Below are 11,565 nucleotides of genomic sequence, written 5' to 3' on the forward strand. Positions count from 1 at the left end.
TGATAAAAACTTGAATAACTGTTCTGTTCCCAGAAAAGAAAACTTAAAACTAGTATGCCCTCATTTACTGCATCCAGGTTATAAGCAGAGATTGAAGCATGAAAAGCTAGGAAATTTTGGCAAATACTGTATATTGTTGTTTATGTTCAAAACTATATTATAAATTCTTTTAAATGCCTAAAAAGTTCTCAGTTGCTGTATTTTTAAAACACTGGAACTTTCAAATTAAGTGAAATAATACAAAAAAGTGTTTTTGTTCTTGTATGTCTTATTAATGTTGTCATCTGTTAACTTTAAAATATTTTACATATAGACACATGTTCCAACAACACTGCCTTCTTTGCCCAAACTAGAAGAAAACACAAGCACAAAATTTGATTTTTTTAAGAGGAAGACTTCATCAAAGGTCACTGGCAGGTAATTGACTGATAGTAAACACTGTTTAACTACAAGTAAACTATTACATATCAACTGTACCTTATAAGTCAACAACAGTAGGTTTTGACTTATTTAATTAACTTATTATACATCATATTGTGTTACAAATTGTTATATTATTTGTATTGTTAATTTGATTTAAATTAGATGCACAACAGCTGAATGGTCAGCATTACTGCTTCACAGCTCTTAAGTCCTGATTATGAACCACAGCTAGGGCTCTGTCTATGTGGAATTTCCACACTGTCTTTATAGGTTTTCATTTGGTATGAGCTAAGTTAATTTGCAATTGAGAAATTTTTTGGCAATTAAATATAAATATTAACTAGCCCTGTGTAACTACATAACCACAGAAGATTAAGTGGCTTCCAGGAATATACTTCGAGGCCCTATGACCATGGAGTTGTTTAAACTGGCTTGATAATGAATGATATTTAAATATACAAAGTAATTATTGCATAATATACACCAACCAACCACAACATTAAAACCACCTGCTTAATATTTTGTAGGTCCCCCTCGTGCCACCAACACAGCTCTGGCCAATCAAGGCATGAACTCCACAGACCCTCTGAAGGTGTCCTGTGGTATCTGGAACCAGAACAGCAGCAGATCCTTTAAGTCATGCAAATTGCGAGGTAGGGCCTCCATGGATCAGACTTATTTTTCCAGCATATTCCACAGATGCTCAATTAAATTTAGATCTGGGGAATCTGGAAGCCAAGTAAATAAACATCCCGAACTGTCTGTCATGCTCAAAACCATTCCTGAACAATTTTTGCAGTGTTGCAAGGCATATTATGCTGCTGAAAGAGGGCACTGCCATCAGGGAGTACAATAATAATAGTAATAATAATACATTTAATTTATTTGTAGGCACCTTTCTAAACACTCAAGGACACCGAACAATAGAGAAAACACAGATTATAAACAAAAGTAAAATACAAAAGTTAAAATCTGACAGAGCAATTGTAATCAAAGAGAAAAAGCAGTCTTAAACAAATGAGTTTTAAGTTTAGATTTGAAAAGTGAAAATAATTCAGTATTTCTAAGCTCAGATGGTAGTGAGTTCCAAAGCTGGGGAGCAGAGCAACTGAATGCTGTGCTCCCCATAGTGGTAAGACGGACGAAGGGGACAGTCTAGTGCAGGGGTCTCCAAACTTTTCAGCCTGAGGGGCCGCATTAACTATCAAACAGCAGTTTGGGGGCCGACTACACACTCGAGGTCCAAATAAAAAAGAATCAAAACATAGATGTTGTTTTTAATTATTTATTTAATATTATTTTTTTCAGTTATTATTTAATAACACATTGATACACTACACATGAACACCTGTATTAGTGGGAATGGTGAAATTGTTTCCTGGATGCCAAAATAGCAGACATTTCTGGCTTTAGATTTGATGTACCTAACATCAACAGTGACCTGAGATTATTATCAGACAAGTTTGTTCTCAAATTGTTCTTCACGTATTTCATTCTTGAAAATGTTTGTTCACACAAGTATGTTGTTCCAAAGATTGAAAGGTACCTTGATGCAAACGTTTTGACATTGGGAAAGTCTTCCTTGGGCAAAAACTGGTAAAAACCCACCAGTCCTTCTTTGAACTTGTCCCTAAAGAAGTCATTTGTTTGCAACTCAATGACCTCCAGCTGCAGTTCATCTGGGCAACTGGTCACATCTGCTTCAAATGGGTTTTGAAACAGTCTCACTTCTTCTGCCTTTGAATCCAAGTCAGAAAACGCTCCTGAAACTGCAGCTGGAGGTCTTTGGTGATCTCACATGCAAATGACGTGGGGAACTCAGCTGTTGCTTCAGCCATGAAGACCTTGCACTGCTGAAAGTGCGTCAAGTTGTTGGCCTGTACTTGTTCCAAAAACAAGACAAGTTTAGATCTGAAGGCCTTTAGGTGGGTGTATAGATCAGAAACTAGATTTTTCTCTCCTTGTAATTTTAGGTTCAGAAAATTTAAATGACTAGTTATGTCTGCAGCAAAGGCCAATTTCCATACCCACTCTTCATCAGATAGTAATGGCTGTGGCTTGCCTTTACTTTCCAGGAAGTCACCTATTTCCTTTCTTAATTCAAATACTCTGCACATAACTTTCTCACAACTTAGCCATCTTACTGCTGTGTAATATGGTAAATCTTGCGCTTCTGTGTCAGTATCTTTCAACATGTCTCTGAACTGTCTATGGTTGAGCCCATGTGACCTTATTAAATTAACCATCTTCACCACAGGATTCAGTACACTGCTAATGCCCACATATTTAGCACACAAAGCTTGCTGGTGAATAATACAGTGCAGGAACATTGGTTGTGGAATGTTTTTCTCATTACACATCTGCTTCACTTGTCCAACCAAGCCTTTCTTTATGCCACTCATGTTCTTTCCTCCATCAACAGTCAGGCAACTGAGGTTAGTCCAGCACAAGTTATAATCAGCAAATGTTTTTTTCAATTCATTGAATATATCCTCTCCGGTAACAGTGCCATACATGCTATGTAGGGAAGCCAGCTCTTGTGTTATGTTCATGTCTTCATCCACACCTCTAATGAACACAAGCAGTTGAGAGGTGGAACAGCTGTCCAGCGATTCATCCATTGAAATTGAAAAATGGCGAAACTTGCTTACATTTTTCGCTATTTGAGTCACAATGTTTTCACCCATGTCTGCAACACGGCGGGCAATGGTATTTGCACCCAAAGCTACATTTTTAAATTGTTTCGACTTTTCTGGGCAAAGTTCCTCAGCCACCTCCAACAAACATCCCTTCACTACTTCACCATCTGTAAACGGTTTGCCACTTTTAGCCAGGACGTAGGCAACTTTATAACTGGCCTTAGTTAAGGATTCATTTTCATTTGAGGATTTACTGAACAATGCCCTCTGAGATGTGAGTTGATTTTGTAATTTAGAAAATTTTTCGGCATGAACTTTACCCTCCAACTGTGCATATTTCTCCTGATGTTTGCTTCGATGATGACGGCGCAGGTTGTATTCTTTCATCACAGCCACGGTTTCGTTGCAAATCACACACAATGCTTTCTCGCCAGATTTGATGAAGAAGTATTTCAAACTCCATTCTTCTTGAAAATGCCAACACTCATCGTCTATTTCTCTTTTCCTCTTCTCGGCCATCAATTGGGCATTAAAATAAAGTGACTTCAACATGAATAAATAGTGAAACTGAAAGTATCTTGAACACAATATCGCTCAAAAAACCTGATTATGCGAACTAATTTCATCGCAATTATAGCTGCAAATGACCCGAAACAATTTTTAAAAATTCTTATGATTTCTTAAGCTAAACTTACCTGAATATAGTCTGCAAATATATCCACTTATGGTAGAGAGATTGTTGCTTTTAATGTTTCCTCTTCAGAAAATTCTTGTTAAACTACCGACATTCCCAATTCTTTATACACACTGGTAAGTAATTACGCGAAGGAAATTATCACTAAATAAAATAGAGTGCAACATGTTTCGCAATTAGACGCTAACTGACACCAACACCTCCTCATCGCAGCAGTCAACCGCAACTGGCAAACTGTGATCAAAATAATCAAGTCTTGAACAAGCAGCAAACCATTTAAAAACTCTGCCACTAGATGGTGTTATATCATCTCATTGACTGTGAACAGAAGTAGAAAAAGTAAGCAGCAAATAAGGTTTTGCAATGTAGTGATCGGTTGAAAAACATAACACACTACTGTGCGCCTCTATTTTAATTAGGTAAAAACGTAACGTCCATGTAAGCGGCGGCTGATCTTGGCAGGATACATGTAAATTTCCGTAATTTTTTTCCGTAGATAAAGTCTCCACGGGCCGGATGAGAGGGCCTCACGGGCCACATCTGGCCCGCGGGCCGTAGTTTGGAGACCCCTGGTCTAGTGGATGGAGGAAGATTATTTAAGGGTACGGGAGGGAGTGGCAACATGGAGGAGGTCAGACAGATATGGAGGGGCAAGGTTGTGGATAGCCTTAAAAGTTAGTAGGAGAATTTTGAATTTAATTCGGAACTGAACTGGAAGCCAATGAAGCTGCTGCAAAACGGGAGTGATATGGTGAATAGAGGGGGTTCTAGTAATGACAGAGCCCTGGGGCACACCTGAAGTAACAGCGGTTGGGTTGGTATGTGAAAGTTTTAAGCTGAACAAACTGAGTGCGGCGTGAGTGGTAGGATCTGAACCAATCGAATATAATCTATTGAGAAGAGTAGTGTGACAAATAGTGTCAAAGGCTGCAGTCAGATCAAGGAGGATGAGAATAGTAATTAAACCAGAATCAGCTGCCATAAGGAGGTCATTAGTAATTTTTATAAGTGCTGTTATATAAAACCAGACTGGAACTGTTCATACAGATTATTTTGAGATAAATGAGAATGAAGTTGATTCAAGAATTTTGGAAATGAAGGGTAGATTAGAAATAGGACAAAAATTACTGAAACTGGTCAGATCGGCACCAGGTTTTTTCAGTATTGCCATGATGAGGTGTATGTGGTGTGCGACAGTCATTAGCTAGGTGGTACACGTCAAAGTAATATCCACATGAATGTCAGGACCCAAGTTTTCCCAGCAAAACATTGCCAAGAGCATCACAGTTCCTCCGCTCACTTGCCTTCTTCCTATAGTGCATCCTGCTGTCATCACTTTCCCAGGTAAAGAATGTACTTGCACCTGGCCTTCCACATGATCTAAAAAAATTTTGATTCATCAGATCAGGTGACCATCTTCCATTGCTCTGTGGTCCAGTTCTGATTCTCACATGCCCATTGCAGATGCTTTTGGTAGTGTACAGGGATCAGCATGGACATTCTTACCAGTCTTTGGCTACACAAACCCACACACAGCAAGCTGTGGTGCACTGTGTGTTCTGACACCTTTCTGTCATGTCCAGCATTAAGTTTTTATCAATTTTCAGCAATTTTGCAGTAGCTCTTCTGTTGGTTCAAACCAGACTTTCTATCCTTTGCTCCCCATGCATATCACTGAGCCTTGAGTGCTCATGGCCCTGTCACTGGTTGTTCTTCCTTAAACTACTTTTGGTAGGTACTAACCATTTCATACTGGGAATACTCCAGAAAACCTGCCCTGACCCAATTGTCTAGCCGTCACAATTTTCCATCACAAAATCACTCCTTACAGTTTGTCCTGCTTCCAACACATCACCTTCAGGATCTGACTGTACACTTGCTGCCTAATGTGTCCCACCCCTTGGCAGATACCATTGTAATGAGATAATCAATGTTATTCACTTCACTTGTCAGTGGCTTTAATGTTGTGGCTGATCTATCTCTCTATCTATCTATCTCTCTCTCTCTTTGAGGGAGCATCTTTTGCAAAAGTTAACTGGGAGAAGGGGAATGTATATTTATCAGGGGTCTGAGTACATCTTCCTCCGCCAGTCTTGCCATCAGGGCTGGGCAGGAATAAAAAAGCTTTCCATTACCTCGGGCTGTGCTGGGTGGTGAGGACACTGAAAAGTACAACTGGGAGGGCTTTTTACAACGGATTGACTTATGGTTGAGGAAATGGCAGTGGATTGCACCTAAGATCTCTTTTAGAGGAAGAGTTCTTGTTATTAATCTCGTTGCCTCCATGCTGTGCCACAGACTGAGGAGTGTTGACCCGCCATCAAGACTCAAAAATTATTAGTTGACTTTTTTTGGAATGGTGTGCACTGGCTCAAGAAAGGACTCATCTGTTTACCGGTGGAGGAAGGGGGGCAAGGACTGATTGATGTCCGCTGTAAAGCGGCTAGTTTCAGATTGCTAGTTTTACAGCACTTTTTTTTCCTCTTTAGAACCCCTAATTTGGAAAAGAACTGCTCTTTCGTTTTTCCATATGATTGAAAATTTGGGTTTTGATGTGCAGTTATTGCTAATGGATTTGAGCAATTTTGATCTCACTCCGTTACCCAAATTTTACAAGGGAGTTTTACTGACTTGCAGCTCCTTTTTTCAGAGAGTGCCATCCACGTCCCCTTCACTTTTCAATGAACCCCTCATTTTCAATTCTTTATTCACATGTCCACTGCTTTTTAAAATTAGTTTTGTAAAGACTTTGATCAAAAGTGGCATTGTGGTTTTTCCTCAGTTATTGGAGGAGGACAACAAGAGCTTTAAAGATCCCACTGTGTTGACTTCAAGGCTGGGCATTCGATCAATAAGAACTGTCATATTATCCTTTATGGCAAAAGACTTCATCAGGCTAAAAGAAAGTCAGGGGAACTCGACCTCAGTGCATACAAAGATGTAGGAAGAGGGGTGCTTTTCTGATCTGGAGATGGAACCCAAATTAGACATGAATGTTGTGAGGGAGGACTCGATTTTAAGGCTTGAATTTTTTTGATCTTTAAAAAAGAAAGATGTGTATGTATACAGCATCATGACGCTCTGGACTGAAAAATTAAATGTAAAAGCAGAGGTCAGGCCAGCATGGAGAGAATTTTATAAACCCCCTAGTACTAGGGTGTTGTACCATGTTAGCCATTATGAGTGTAGTGAAAAGTCAAGCAAAATGACACCTTTTATTGGCTAACTAAAAAGATTACAATATGCAAGCTTTCGAGGCACCCTTTCGAGTTGCCTTGAAAGCTTGCATATTGTAATCTTTTTAGTTAGCCAATAAAAGGTGTCATTTTGCTTGACTTTTCACTATAAACCCCCTAATAATAAGAGAGCAGGAGATTTTACAGTGGAGAATTGTACACGGGGTCATCGCAACACATGTGTTCCTAAATAAACTTCAGAGTGATGTGAGCGATAAATGTGCCTTCTGTGGGGAGAAAGAAACTGTTTATCATTTATTTTTATATTGTATGAGACTGCAGACTCTGTTTGTGTACTTTCAGAAAATATGTGAAAAATTTACTGTTTGTTTTAATGATCAGAGATTTATTTGGGGCATGAAATATAACAAAACATCAAAATCAAAACTCCAACTTTTAAATTATTTACTTGGGCAAGCAAAGTTGGCCATTTTAAAAAGTCGTAATAATAAACAGAGTGGTACGTTACCAGATGATGTACTCTTTATTTTCAAATTTTATGTAATTTCGAGAATTAAACTGGAATTTATGTATTATAAAACAATGTGTAATATCGAAGAATTTGAAAATGTGTGGGGGGTGAAGGGGGTGCTGTGCTCCATTGAGGAGGGGCAACTAAAATGAATTTGGAATAATGAAGAAGAGCTGGTGTGCGATTGTTATGTTAAATGTTAAAAGGATTGGCTGGAGTACTGAATACTTACCACAGACTTGTGTACTTGACTTAATATGTAGGGTAAGAGGCATGGACCGGGGAGTAGTGGAGGAGTAATGTAAATGATTATTTTTCTTGAGAATTTGTTATTTGTATTGATGTGTTAATGTCTTCTATTATTGTGCAAAATAAAGTTTATATTAAAAATAAAAAAAATTATCTATATACAGTACTGTGCAGAAGTTTTAGGCAGGTGTGAAAAAATGCTGTAAACAAAGAATTCTTTCAAAAATGGAAGTGTTACTCATTTATTTTCATCAATCAACAAAATGCAGTGAATGAACAAAAGAGAAATCTAAATCAAATCAATATTTGGTGTGACCACCCTTTGCCTTCAAAACAACATCAATTCTTCTAGGTACACTTGCACCCAGTTTTTGAAGGAACTCGGCTGGTAGGTTGTTCCAAACATCTTGGAGAACTAACCACAGATCTTCTGTGGATGTAGGCTTCCTCACATCCTTCTGTCTCTTCATGTAATCCCAGACAAACTCGATGATGTTGAGATCAGGGCTCTGTGGGGGCCATACCATCACTTCCTGGACTTCTTGTTATTCTTTACGCTGAAGATAGTTCTTAATGACTTTGGCTGTATGTTTGGGGTTGTTGTCCTGCTGCAGAATAAATTTGGTGCCAATCATATGCCTCCCTGATGGTATTGCAAGATGGATAAGTATCTGCCTATATTTCTCAGCATTGAGAACACCATTAATCCTGACCAAATCTCCAACTCCATTTGCAGAAATGCAGCCCCAAACGTTCAAGGAACCTCCACCATGCTTCACTGTTGCCTGCAGACACTCATTATTGTACCGCTCTCCAGCCCTTCGACGAACAAACTGCCAAAATATTTCAAATTTTGACTCATCAGTCCAGAGCACATGCTGCCATTTTTCTGCACCCCAGTTCCTATGTTTTCGTGCATACTTGAGTCACTTGGCCTTGTTTCCACGTCAGAGGTATGGCTTTTTGGCTGCAACTCTTCCATGAAGACCACTTCTGGTCAGACTTCTCCAGACAGTAGATGGGTGTACCTGGATCCCACTAGTTTCTGCCAGTTCTGCGCTGATGGCACTGCTGGACATCTTCCGATTTCGAAGGGTAATAAGCTTGATGTGTCTTTCATCTGCTGCACTAAGTTTCCTTGGCCAACCACTGCGTCTACGATCCTCAACGTTGCCCGTTTCTTTGTGCTTCTTCAAAAGAGCTTGAACAGCACATCTTGAAATCCCAGTCTGCTTTGAAATATTTGAGAGAGACCTTGCTGATGCAGTACAACTACCTTGTGTCTTGTTGCTGTGCTCAGTCTTGCCATGATATGAAACTGTCTTCCACAACCTCACCTTGGTAGCAGAGTTTGGCTGTTCCTCACCCAGTTTTAAGCCTCCTACACAGCTGTTTCTGTTTCAGTTAATAACTGTGTTTCAACCTACGTGTGACATTGATGATCATTAGCACCTGTTTGGTATAATTGGTTGATCATACACCTGACTATAATCCTACAAAATCCCTGACTTTGTGCAAGTGTACCTATAAGAATTGATGCTGGTTTGAAGGCAAAATGTAGTAACACCAAATATTGATTTGATTTAGATTTTTCTTTTGTTTGCTTACTTTGCATTTTGTAAATTGATAACAATAAACAATCATTATTTATATTTCTGAAAGCATTCTTTGTTTACAGCATTTTTTCACACCTGCCTAAAACTTTTGCACAGTACTGTGTATGTATGTATATACTGTAGATAGATATATATATATAATATTATATAGAATATATAGATATATACAGATAGATAATGTGCATGGTCAGTAATTATTACCATAACCAAAAAGTGTCTGCAATTGTGAGTGAAAACATTTCTACTTTAATAACTATTATTTTTTAAAATTATTTAAATTATTTGTATTTCTTGGCAAAATCCTTAATCACTTTGTTATTATGTTTTGCAGTTATGAAACTGAAAATGAATCTAATGATGTCAGTGCATTCTATGGAATTTTTGATGGAATATTTTAAATGTTACGCATGAAGCAAATCTACCCTTCTAATAGAATTTATTCATAATATATTTCATTTATATAATGTGACTTAGCAACATTTTATACACATTGTGAATGCAATATAAAAGATAGCTTAAACATAATTTTTACAAAGACATGTTTATCGCTATTGTACATGGGTTTATAATTATTATACCTTAATTTAAAGAAATCTGCTTTCCTCTTTGAAATTAATGCATAGATTAAGTTCTGTATTAATTAAGTTTGCTGTGATCAAAAACAGATTTTAGTAGGTAATTTTGTATAGCTTTTTTGTTGACAGGATTGTATGAATGATACATTGTGAAACAGTTGTCTCATTAGTGACATATTAGCTTTATTAAATAATTACATCTTGTGTTTATAAACTAAATTAAAGCAAGCAAAAAATATTTGTTTAATTATAGTAACACTACCTTATGAAAAATACCTAATTTTGATATAACAAAGATATTGTTTGTTATTATTTCAGTAAGAAAGTTGATATATTAAGACAAAATATTGGGTAATTATTGTAAAATAACAAAATATGAATAGATTAAGTTAAATATTTTGTAGAGGTAGAATTTATCCAGTAATTTGTTGTAAGAAAATGGCAGCAAATGTTGTACAGGTACAGTAAATATGGTCAGGGCCTGAATTATAAAGTGTCAGGTGGCACCTTAGAAGGTAGACCAACATTAAATTCATATTAAGACATATAAGAATGCCATGGAGTAATTGTTCTGGATATAAATTAGTCACTGAAGAAGTAGAATCCTTTCTCTGTGGTTATAAGCTGTTGGAATTAGCTTTGGTCTCCACAATATACACTAGTCTGGCTGAGTATCTTCCTAGGGCTATGTTACTCTGAAGGGGAGGTTAAAAATTATTTTGCTTTAAATAAAATTTTCCTGTTTATTAAAATTTGAAGTTTTGAAAATCAAAGATTATTTTGGGCATAATTATTTCTGTTTTATTAGGCCTCTAGAATCACAAAGTCACTGTTTATTATGTTTTCATTTTTACTGTACCACCATTTTTTTTTTTTGTTTTTACAAGGGTGTCACCCAATTGGGTAACAGTTGCAAGAATGCAATACTTGATTGCTAAAGGTATTGCTCTAAAGATTGAGCCGCATGACATCATGCGGCAATGCTTTAAATAGCCACCATAGCATTACTGATGTATTGATGATTGAGGATAGTGAATTTAAATACCTTGCATTTTTTTGAGAGAACTGCGGTTCAAGAATACTTTGCAGTCTTTTTATGACTTCATATTTGGTTTGCATTCTTGTTTTGGTGTATAACTCCAGGCTCTCCTGATTTTGACTTTTCATACATCCTCAGTTGTGATCCATCTCCTGTTACTTCCTGACAATTCTTATTGTTTTGTGATGGAGTATTCCTAAGCACAAAAGTTCTACAGTGGCTCAAAATGCACACTAGAAAGGGAATAACTCTCATATTCCAGCTAGTCAACAAAGGGTAATGAAAAAACTTTATAAATAAAAAGGTTTCTTTTTACAAGAAGCCCTGTTAATCAAAAATAAGCTCCAAGGAGCACAAGGCAAAAGGCAATGACTTCAAAATAGGTAATCCCAATAGCAAACATAATCCCAATACAAAATTCAAGAATGGTCAGAAAAAAAAAAAAAAACGGCACAGAGGTGTAAAATCCAATAATACACAAAAAACACAGAATAATTAAAAGAAAAACTTAATAACACTACACCCACATTCACAATAAACCACCAGGAAATGTGGGTTTTCATGAGCAGGTGGCCCTGCCTCTTGTGGACTACCCATAAAACACATGAAACATGAAATAAGA

This window comes from Erpetoichthys calabaricus, chromosome 10, assembly GCF_900747795.2.
Source record: "Erpetoichthys calabaricus chromosome 10, fErpCal1.3, whole genome shotgun sequence".
Lineage (NCBI taxonomy): Eukaryota > Metazoa > Chordata > Cladistia > Polypteriformes > Polypteridae > Erpetoichthys > Erpetoichthys calabaricus.